We start from the raw sequence: 11,623 nt of genomic DNA on the forward strand, positions 1-11,623 counted from the left end.
ATACATAACCTTCACTGCTATGGTTTCAGATTCCACATTGGAACCATCCTTTAAGAAACTAGCTAGGACTTGTACAGTTTTGGTGTAGTATCAAAGAAGATTATCCCCATTTATCTGAAAAAGTTATTATAATACTCCTCCTTTTTTCAAGTACATATCTGTGTAATGCTGAATTTTATTCATATACTTCAACCAAAGCAATATATTGCAATAGACCCATTGCAGAAGAAGATGTGAGAATCCAACTGTTTTCTGGTAAGTATTCATTAGGGAAATATGTAAAAAATGTAAAACAATGCTACTCTTCTAATTTTTCATAAAATGTGTTATTTATATTAACATGTAGTAGGTTTGTTATTGTGTTTTAGGATGTATCAATTCTTAAAAATTTCTCTCATTTCAATTTCTAATACAGCAGCTATCAATAGACATAACACTCACAAACAAAAGCCCTTTGAATCTTCAATTTTTAAGTGTGCAAAGTGGTCTTGAGATAAAAAATGTGGAGAATTAGTGCTGTATTCATTCCATGTTTGCCATGGCTAGGGGTAAAAAGGAGACGGGAGAGCTGGAAAAGTGAACATTGATAGTGTCCCAGTTGCAACCCTAGTGGGAGAGTTGACATCAAGGAAGTGACATCCCTTAACTTTATCTGCTACTTGGGTAAATCTCTTCATACCTTTTATGGGGCTAAATTTCTTAAGAAACATGAACATCCCTAAGATCCATCAGTAGATGCTAGAAAGTGATCATTTGAGAGCAGGTTTAGGGGAGAAAATGAAAGCATTCCCATACAACCCACTCATATGCAGAGCTGCTGGCCCGGCCCCATACAAATTTGAGAAAAGTAGGGAGATCAAATGATAATGAAAAGAAAAGAAAATCACCTGCTGCCAGTTTATGACTCCCTACCCTTAGACAAACGTACCATGAGTTTGTATACCCTGGCAGGTACTTTCTTCCCCTAGCGCCCTATGATTTACAAGCCCTGAGTTGTAAAGATGGTAAAGTGGTAATACGCAGGATTTTAAGGCACAGACAAAGCCTCAGGACAAGCATTTGCATTCTTACAGATGATGATGGTTAAGCATTTAATCACCAAGAGTTCTATGTATTAACCAAGGTTTGGTGCATTTATGGACAAGAAAAAGTTGGTATTGAATTTTGTAAATTTAGATATATATGAATCTGCTACAAGATACATTCTCCTTCAGACTATCACAAATTTTCTTTTTGTTTTAAAAGTGACTTCTTATTTTCAGTGAAGGAAACAAATTATTACTATGTCAGTGATAAGGCCCTTCAGTAAGTCAATAATGTTTCAGTAATTCTGAGAACACATAAATCATTCTACTAAAATTATCAGTGAAATGGCTTGGCTCTCCAGAAAAATTCAAAGTAGTTTCTTTGAAGAGTGATAAAATTAACTACTTTCTCTATCTCAATTCTGGTGACTTAATGTGAAATTTTTAAAAGGGTGTCATTGGTGGAGTTACAGGTCCTGGGAGAATTGGAAAAATGGAAGTCCTAAATGATAACACATTATCTTAGTATCTTGTATAACTGCCCTCATTTTTCATCTTCATTTCACTAAGAGTTAGGATTTGAGAACACCTGGGCCAGGTCTGCTATTATCTTCAGCAATCTTTGAAATTCCCCCCTCTCCCTAGAGTAACTAGACAAAATTTTGCAGCAGGTAGTGGCAAAAATAATAGAGATCTGAAATGCAAACACTTTTCACTTCCTCTAGCAATTCCTCTTGCTCCAGGAGAATAGGACTTCATGTGTGTTTATGAAAGAAAAGTGGGCAGAGAAATATTATTAAGGTGAATAAAAGGTGGTATTATGTCCATTTCAATGCCAATATCTTCCGTGATCATTCCTGGGCTATAAAGAACAGACATCGCTGGGCGCGGTGCCTCAAGCCTGTAATCCCAGCACTTTGGGAGGCCGAGACGGGCGGATCACGAGGTCAGGAGATCGAGACCATCCTGGCTAAAATGGTGAAACCCAGTCTCTACTAAAAAATACAAAAAACTAGCCGGGCAAGGCGGCAGCGCCTGTAATCCCAGCTACTCGGGAGGCTGAGGCAGGAGAATGGGGTAAACCCGGGAGGCGGAGCTTGCCGTGAGCTGAGATTGGGCCACTGCACTCCAGCCTGGGCGACAGAGCAAGACTCTGTCTCAAAAAAAAAAAGAACAGACACCACAGAGATTGTCAAGTATCCTCATATCTTCCTCATTAATGTTTTTCCTTATGCTTTAGGGAAGGAAATCTCTGAGACTTCTTGAAAGATGTAGGAGAGAGAAATGGGTACACTGGTCTCATATGAAAATCTATTCCAACATTCCTAATTCTTAACTTTTGGAGTCCTTTCATATATTATGCAAGAGAAGTTCTGGCACCAAACTTCATTGAATGTAGGCCATCAGTGAGTCAAAAATTTAGTCATTCCAGCAAGCTATTAGAGCCATTTCTAGCTTTATCTAAAACATTAAATCTAGACTATCTGGTAAATGTTCTCATATCAATATATTAATCCCGAGACAAAATTATATTCTGTTCCTTTTAGCCTAACACCCTTGGAATCTATTCTCACACATATTTTCTTGGTTTCTTCTATATGAATTATCAAAATCCTGCCTTTTTTTTTTTTTTTTTTTTTTTGGTATAGGCAATTTCTCCCCAGGTCTGAATCTCCATTCTGTTTGAGCATGCTGAGATCTAACTCAAGTTTAGGTCTGGACTAAAAAATAATCAGCAGTGGGGACGGGTCTTGAGGATAATAAGTATCCCTTGTAAGTCAACTGCTTCAGATGAATTGATTATAGAGTTTTCAAGAAGGAAAGGTCAATCTTCTCTGGTTTTTCGTTTGTTTGTTTGTTTGTTTGAGACGGAGTTTGCTCTTGTTGCCCAGGCTGGAGTGCAATGGTGCGATCTCGGCTCACCGCAACCTCTGCCTCCCAGGTTCAAGCAATTCTCCTGCCTCAGTCTCCCGAGTAACTGGGATTACAGGCATGTACCACCATGCCTGGCTAATTTTGTATTTTTAGTAGAGACGGGGTTTCTCCATGTTGAGGCTGGTCTCAAACTCCTGACCTCAGGTGATCCACCCGCCTTGGCCTCCCAAAGTGCTAGAATTACAGGCATGAGACACCGGCCTTTCCACCCACCCCCCACCGAGACAGAGTTTCCCTCTTGTTGCCCAGACTGGAGTGCAATGGTGCAATCTCGGCTCACTGCAACCTCAGCCTCCCAGGTTCAAGTGATTGTCGTGCGTCAGCCTCCCAAGTAGCTGGGATTGCAGGCATGTGCCACCACGTCTGGCTGATTTTGTATTTTTTTAGTAGAGACGGGGTTTCTCCATGTTGGTCAGGCTGGTCTCGAACTCCCGACCTCAGGTGATCTGCACTCCCCAGGCTCCCAAAGTACTGGGATGACAGGCATGAGCCACTGCGCCCAGCAATCTTCTCTGTTATAAGAGGGGCTGCTTCTGCTTATTCTGAGGGACCTGGGCATTTAGCTTCATCCAAGTCCAGTGCAAGTCTTAGAATCCTGCTTGCTCCCAGTGCCCTGATTGTCAAATAAATGATTTAATGAGTCTCTAAATTTAATTTCCATTTTAATTCTGCAACCCACCTAGTTATATTTTTAATAATGTTGATCTTATAGCTATAAGAAATCAGAAACTTTTTTCAAAGTTGCTATAGAAGTTCTCTGTCTGAATTTGACTTGAACTTAGACTTCAAAGCCTTCAATTTGTCATTTTCTGTCTGTAAGGTTTCCAGTGCAGTCACAGATGTCATTCTACTCACAGTCCTTGTTGTTATCTGTACTACCACAATGGTAAAATGCAACAGCCACTTGATCCCTGAAGACAACTACTTCAATAGGTATTTTTTCCCAAGAAACCATAGATGATACTTTAACTAATCATGATCCTACTTATGTTATAGATTACCAGAATCTTGTTTTCCATTGGCAAGGAACTAAGCACTTCATTCAAGGCCAGCAATATCTACAAATTAATCTCAGAATTTTTGGAGGAGTGAAAAAGAATGAATATACTACTTTCATAATTAAGTGGTTCTGAGCTGGCATATAATGAGCAGTCCCTCTTTATGTCAGAGTCCAGTCAGAAAAACAAACAAACAAAAAAACACACTAGGTATTTCAATGGAGGAAATTAATTTATTACAGGGAAATTGGTTACACAGGCATTAGAGGGCTGAAAAAGCATGATACAAAGGCTGAAAAAGCAAAAGTCCTCTAGAAATAATAACTTCAGGAAGCAGCTACCACCTCTAGGGCTGGAGGAACAAAAGGAAAAATATGAAGTAACCAGAACTTAGAAGCCCGGAATTGCAACCACAATCTTTGTGGAAGGTAGAACCATCTGGCTGCTGTTGGTAATCTCTGAGCGGGTAAAGGCAGAATCACTGAGGCTGATTCCGGTACTGCTGAAAGAAGCTGAAGGCTAGAACCAACTGCCACTGCTGGGGGAAGTGCCTCTAGGTGAAGAAGCATTGCTGGTCCTGTAAGCAACATTAACAAGAATAGAAAAAACAGGAAATATGTTCTCCTCTCCTTCTGCCTCCCAGTCTCTCTCTAGTGACCCCTATTGGCAGAACCGAACAGGAAGCAAGCTTACAAAGAAGTCTGAGAAACAGTTTGAAGATAACTAGTCCCATCATTACAGGGAAGAGTACAGAAGGTGGATTTAGAGGTGGGGGCAATAGGTAAATGACTTGCACAGATGGTGTTCATGCTCAATGTTTCTCTTCTGAACAATTTTGAGATTTGGTGTTAAAGCAACTTCTGGCCAGGCATGGTGGTTTATACCTGTAATCCCATCACTTTGAGAGGTGGGGTTGGGGTGGGGATTGCTTGAGGTCAGGAGTTTGAGACTACCCTGGGCAACATAGTGAGATGCTCGTCTCTATTTAAAAAAAAGAGAGAGAAAAAAAAGGACCCAAGGCCATATATCTGTTTCATTCCTAGAAACTCTCCACAACGTCAGAGGAAGACTGCAAATCTTTTGGTATTACTTTGCCTATGTGGGCTCTTTTTTGGTGCCGTATGAATTTAAGAATTGTGGTCCTACATTCACAGATCATTCCTAGCCTAGTGAAAACAGAGAGAAACAGAAATAAACAACAATATTAGTTTGAGTAGCTGGAGAGGATCAGAGGAGTACTTAAATATTCCTTGCTCTACTCTCAACCCCAGAAATTAAAAGAATAATTGTAGTATTTCATAAATAAGAAGTATTAAGCTCGAAGTAGTTTGCTAGTCACTGACTTACATCATGAACATTAGACACTATAATTCTCAATGTGCCTCAGTTACCACATCTGAAAAAAAATGATGATAATAATATCTACCTCACACCAATCTCTTCAGAAATCTCATAGGGAGACATTACTGTGGATAACATCAAGTTGGCAGGCTAAGTATCTGTTAAAGATTAGCATAAACCTGATGTCAAAGCTGGAGGACAATAGACCATGAAAACGAAAGAAGAAATTTCTGGCAAGTCTCAATTACAAATATGAATTTTAAAATGATAAATAATGTATTACCTAATTAAATCTAATATTATAATATTTTTAAAAATCAATTCATCATGACCCAACAGGATTGCTTCTAAGAAAGTGAGGTTGCCTCAAAACTGGGAAATGTTTAATGTAATTAATTACATAAACTCAGATTGAAGGAGAAAATCATGTATTCATCTTGATAAATGCTAAAAACAGCATTTTAAAGATTAAATACTTATTTCTAATTTTAAAAAGAGAAATTCCCTCACAAAGAATTATTAGAAGCCTACATAAAATATCATGCTTTCATGATGAAACACTGGAAGTATTCTCACAAAAGTCAGGAATGAGACAAGGATACCTGCTGTGTCATCTCCAAGTTTAGACTATACATTGTAGACAATGAGATTTGATAAGAAAAGTAATTAAGAGGTACCAATATGAGAAAGGGAAATACTATTTATAGCTGAAATATTAGAACTAATAAGATATTTAGTAAAGAATGGGCAAATACAAGATCAACACACAAATTTGTGGAAATATACAAGCCTCCTAGATTCAATCAGGAAGAAATAGAAACCTGGAATAGACCAAAAACAAGCAGTAACAATGAATGAGTAACTTTTAAAAATTGCCAACAAAAAAAAGTCCAGGACCAGATGATTCACAGTTGAATTCTATCAGACATTCAAAGAAGAATTGGTACCAATCCAACTGAAACTATTCCAAAAGTAGAGAAAAAGGGAATCCTCCCTAAGTCATTCTGTGAAGCCAGGATCACCCAAATACCAAAACCAGGAGACGACTTAACAAAAAAAGAAAACTACAGACCAGTATCCCTGATGGACATAGATGCAAAAATCCTAAAAAAAAAAAAAAAAAAAAAAAACCTAGCTAACCAAATCCAACCACATATCAAAAGATAATACTTCATGATCAAGTGGGTTTCATACCAGAGATACAGGAATGGTTTAATGTATACCAGTCAGTAAATGTGATACATTACAGAAACAGAATTAAAAACAAAAATCATAGGATCATCTCAATAGATGCAGAAAAAGCATTTTATAAAATCCAGTATCACTTTATGATAAAAACTCTCAACAAAATAGGCATAGAAGAGACATAACTCAAAATAATAAAAGCCATATATGACAAACTCATATCCAACATAATACTGAATGGGGAAAAGTTGAAAGCACTCCCCCCAAGAACTGGAACAAGACAAAGATGCCACTTTCACCACTTCTGTTCAACATACTACTGGAAGGGCTCACTACAGAAATCAGACAAGAGAAAGAAATAAAGGACATCCAAATAGAAATAAAGGAAAGCAAACTGTTGCTGTTCACTGATGATATGATTGTATAACTAGAAAACCCTAAAGACTCATCCAAAAATCTCCTAGATCTGATAAATGAATTCAGTAAAGTCTTAGGATACAAAATCAATGTACACAAATCAGTAGCCAATAACCAAGCTGAGAACCAAATCAAGAACTCAATCCCTTTTACAACAGCTGCAAAATGCAATACAATACTCAGGAATATATTGAACCAAGGAGGTGAAAGATCTGTGCAAGGAAAACTATAAAACATTCCTGAAGGAAGTCATAGATGACACAAACAAATGGAAACACATGCCATACTAATGGATAAGTAGAATATTGTGAAAATGACCATACTCCCTAAAGCACTCTACAGATTCGATGTAATTCCCACCAAAATGCTATCATCATTCTTCACAAAACTAAAAAAAAACAATTCTTAAATTCATATGGCACCAAAAAAGAGCCCACATAGGCAAAGGAATACTAAGCAAAAAGAACAAATCTGGAGGCATCACATTGCCTGACTTCAAATTATACTATGAGGCTATAGTTACCAAAACAGCATGTTATTGGTATAATAATAGGCATGTATACCAATGTAACAGAATAGAGAATCCAAAAATAAGACCAAATGCTTACAGCCAACTGATCTTTGACAAAGCATACAAAAATGTAAACTGGGGAAAGGATACTCTATTCAATAAATGGAGCTGGGAAAACTGGCAAGCCACCTTTAGAGAATGAAACTGGATCCTCATCTCTCAGCTTACACAAAAATCAACCCACGATGGATCAAAGACTTAAATCTAAGACCTGAAACCATAAAAATTCTAGAGGATAACATCAGAAAAACTCTCTAGACATTGGCTTAGGCAAAGAATTCATGACTAAGAACCCAAAAGCAAATGCAACAAAACAAGAATAAATAAATGGGACCTAATTAAACAAAGAGCTTCTGCACAGCAAAAGAAATAATCAACAAAGTAATCAGACAACTCACAGAGTGGGAGAAAATATTTGCAAACTATGCATCCAACAAAGGACTAATAACCAGAATCTACAAGGAACTCAAACAAAGAAAAAAAAAATAAGCCTATTGAAAAATGGGCAAGGAATATGAATAGAAAATTCTCAAAAGAGGATATACAGGCTGGGCATAGTAGCCTGTAATCCCAGCACTTTTGGAGGCTGAGGTAAGTGAGTCACTTTGAGCTCAGGAGTTCAAGACCAGCCTGGGCAACATGATGAAAACCTATCTGTACAAAAATTAGCCAGGTATGGTGGCTCATACCTGTAGTTCCATCTATTTGGAAGGTTGAGGCTGGAGGATCAGTTGAGCCCAGAAAGCAGAGGTTGCACTGAGCTGAGATAACACCACTGCACTCCAGCCTGGGTAACAGAGTAAAACTTTGTCTCAAAGAAAGAAAAAAGGTGGCAATAAACGTATGAAAAAATGTTCAACAACACTAATTAGCAGGGAAATGCAAATTAAAACCACAATGAGATACCACTTTAATCCTGCAAGAATGGGCATACTTTAAAAGTCAAAAATCAATAGATGTTGGTGTGGGCATGGTGAAAAGGGAACACTTTTACACTGCTGGTGGGAATGTAAACTAGTACAACCATTAAGGAAAACGGTATGGAGATTCCTTAAAGAACTAAAAATAGAACTACCATTCAATGCAGCAATCCCACTACTGGGTATCTACACAAAAGAAAACAAGTCGTTATATGAAAAAGACACATGTACACACATGTTTATAGCAGCACAACTCACAATTGCAAAAATGTGGAACCAACCTAAGTACCCATTAACCAACGAATGGATAAAGAAAATATGGTGTATATACTACTCAACCATAAAAAAAAAAATAAAATAATGTCTTTTGCAGCAACTTGGATGAAGCTGGAGGCCATTATTCTAAGGTAGGTAACTCAGGAATGGAAAACTAAATATCATATGTTCTCACTTATAAGTGGGGCGGAGCTAAGCTAGGAGGATGCAAAGGCATAAGAATGAATTAACAGAATGTTGAGACTTGGGGTGGGGGAAGGGTGGAAGGGGGATAAAAGACTACATATTTGGTACAATGTACACTGCTCAGGTGGCAGGTGCACCAGATCCCAGAAATCACCACTAAAGAACTTGTCCTGTACTCCAAAAACTATTTAAATGTTTTAAAATTAAAACTTTTTTAAAAAGATCAACACACAAAATTCAGTAACTAGGGACTTTCATCTGCCCATACTGGCAGAGTACCTTGGTTATACTAACCCTCGTTTAGATAACAATAATAAAATCTGGAAAAAAAATTTAAATTATTCAAAGGCACTGGAGGCTGGGTGTGATAACTCACACCTGTAATCCCAGCACTTTGGGAGTCTGAGGGGGGCAGATCACCTGAGGTCAGGAGTTCAAGATCAACATGGTGAAATACCATCTCTACTAAAAACACAAAAAATTAGCCGAGCATGGTGATGCAACCTGTAATCCCAGCTACTCGGGAGACTGAGGCATGAGAATTGCTTGAACCCAAGAGGCAGGGTGTGAGCTGAGATCGTGCCACTGCACTCCAAACTGGGCAATAGAGTGAGACTTCATCTCAAATAAAATAAAATAAAATAAAATAAAATAAAATAAAGTGCCTGACAGATAAATAAGTGCTTAATAAGGCAACAAGGGGAATTGCTAAAGGCCAGGAGTTGCAGACCAGCCTAAGCAACATAGCAAGACCCTATCTCTATGACAAATAAAAACTTAGCCAGGCCTGGTGGTGAATGCCCATAGTCCTAGCTACTTGGGGGACTGAGGCAGATGGATCCCTTGAGCCCAAGACATTGAGGCTGCAGCAAACTATGATCACGCTACTGCACTCTAGCCTGGGTGACAAAGATAGACCCTGTCTCAAACTACACACACACACACACACACACAAAACACAACTCCAAAGGAACACAATAATTCTCTGATAACAGATCTGAAAAAAAAGGCAATTTATGAAATGCTTGAAAAGAATGAGAAACTCAGTGAGTTACAAAAGAACACAGGTAAAAAACAGAAATCAAGGAAGCAATTTATGATTGGGAGGCTGAGGCAGGCAGATCACAAGGTCAGGAGATCGAGACCATCCTGGCTAACACGGTGAAAATCCGTCTCTACTAAAAAAAAAAAATACAAAAAATAGCTGAGCATGGTGGTGGGTGCCTGTAGTCCCAGCTACTCGGAAGGCAGGAGAATGGCCTGAACCCAGGAGGTGGAGCTTGCAGTGAGCCGAGATTGTGCCACTGCACTCTAACCTGGGAGAAAGAGCAGACTCTGTCTCAAAAAAATAAAAATAAAAAAATAATAATTCAACAATGCAATAGGTATCATTTAATAAAAAACAAACAGGGGTGACTGAGCACGGTGGCTCATGCCTGTAATCCCAGCACTTTGGGAGGCCGAGGTGGACAGATCATGAGGTCAGGAGTTCAAGACTATCCTGGCTAACACAGTGAAACCCCGTCTCTACTAAAAAATACAAAAAAAATTAGCCGGGTGTGGTGGTGGGCACCTGTACTCCCAGCTCCTCAGGAGGCTGAGGCAGGAGAATGGTGTGAACCCAGGAGGCGGAGCTTGCAGTGAGCCAAGTTACTCCAGCCTGGGCAACAGAGCGAGACGCTGTCTCAAAACAAACAAACAAACAAACAAACACAGAAATCCTGGAACTGAAGAATTCAATGAATGAAATAAAAAATACTAAAATACTATAGACAACTTCAACAACAGACTAGATTAGGCAAAAGAAATAATTTCTGGCTGGGCACATTGGCTCATGCCTGTAGTCCTAAGACTTTGGGAAACCAAGGTGGGCAGATCACTTGAGGTAAGGAGTTTGAGACCAGCCTGGCCAACATGGTAAAACCATGTCTCTACTAAAAATACAAAAATTAGTTGGGCATGGTGGCACACACCTGTAGTCTCAGCTACTCAGGAGCTGAGGCAGGAGAATCACTTGAACCCAGGAGGTGGGGGTTGCAGTAAGCTGAGATTGAGCCACTGCACTCTAGCCTTGGTGATAGAGTGAGACTCCATCTCAGGAAAAAAGAAAGGAAGAAAGAAAAGAAAGAAAGAAGAAAAGAAAGAAGGAAGGAGAAGGGGAAGGGGAAGGGGAGGGAATTTCTGAACTTGAAGACAGCTCAGAAAAAAAAAAAAAAATGAAGAAAGCCTACATAACATATAGAACACCGTAAAGTGACCAAATGTTCAAATTCTGGGAGTTTCAGAAGGAAGAGAAATGAGCAAAGGCATAGGAAATCTATTTAACAAAATAATAGCTGACAATTCCCCAAGTCTGGCAAGAGATTTAGACATCCCAGATACAGCTCAGAGATCCTCAAACAGCTTCGACCCAAAAAGGTCTTCTCCAAGACATATTATAGTCAAACTGTTAAAAGTCAAAGACAAAGAGAGAATTCTAAAAAGAGCAAGATAAAAGCATCAAGTCACGTATAAGGGAATCCCCATCAGTCAAACAGCAGATTTCTCAGCAGAAACTTTATAGGCCAGAAGAGAATAGAATGGTATGTTTAAAACACTATCAGCCAAAAATACTAAACCCAGCAAAGCTAGCCTTCGAAAATGAAGAGAAATAAAATGCCAAACAAGCAAAAACTGAGGGAATTCATCACCACTAGACTGGTCTTACAAGACAGGCTTAAGTCAGTCCTATATCTGAAAGTAAAGGACAATATTTGCCATCAAGCAAAC

General features: G+C 38.8%; 1 long non-coding RNA gene across 2 annotated transcripts in view; it reads right to left on the reverse strand.

Moving 5' to 3' along the window:
• Window positions 1–4,203: 4,203 nt before the first annotated feature.
• Window positions 4,204–11,623, reverse strand: part of LOC111524702 — a 30,500-nt gene continuing 23,080 nt past the window's right edge. For both annotated transcript variants that reach the window (XR_002725847.3, XR_002725846.3), the window contains one exon: window positions 4,204–4,535. This is a non-coding gene — a long non-coding RNA (uncharacterized LOC111524702). The remainder of the gene's footprint in view (window positions 4,536–11,623) is intronic.

This window comes from Piliocolobus tephrosceles, chromosome 13, assembly GCF_002776525.5.
Source record: "Piliocolobus tephrosceles isolate RC106 chromosome 13, ASM277652v3, whole genome shotgun sequence".
NCBI lineage: Eukaryota > Metazoa > Chordata > Mammalia > Primates > Cercopithecidae > Piliocolobus > Piliocolobus tephrosceles.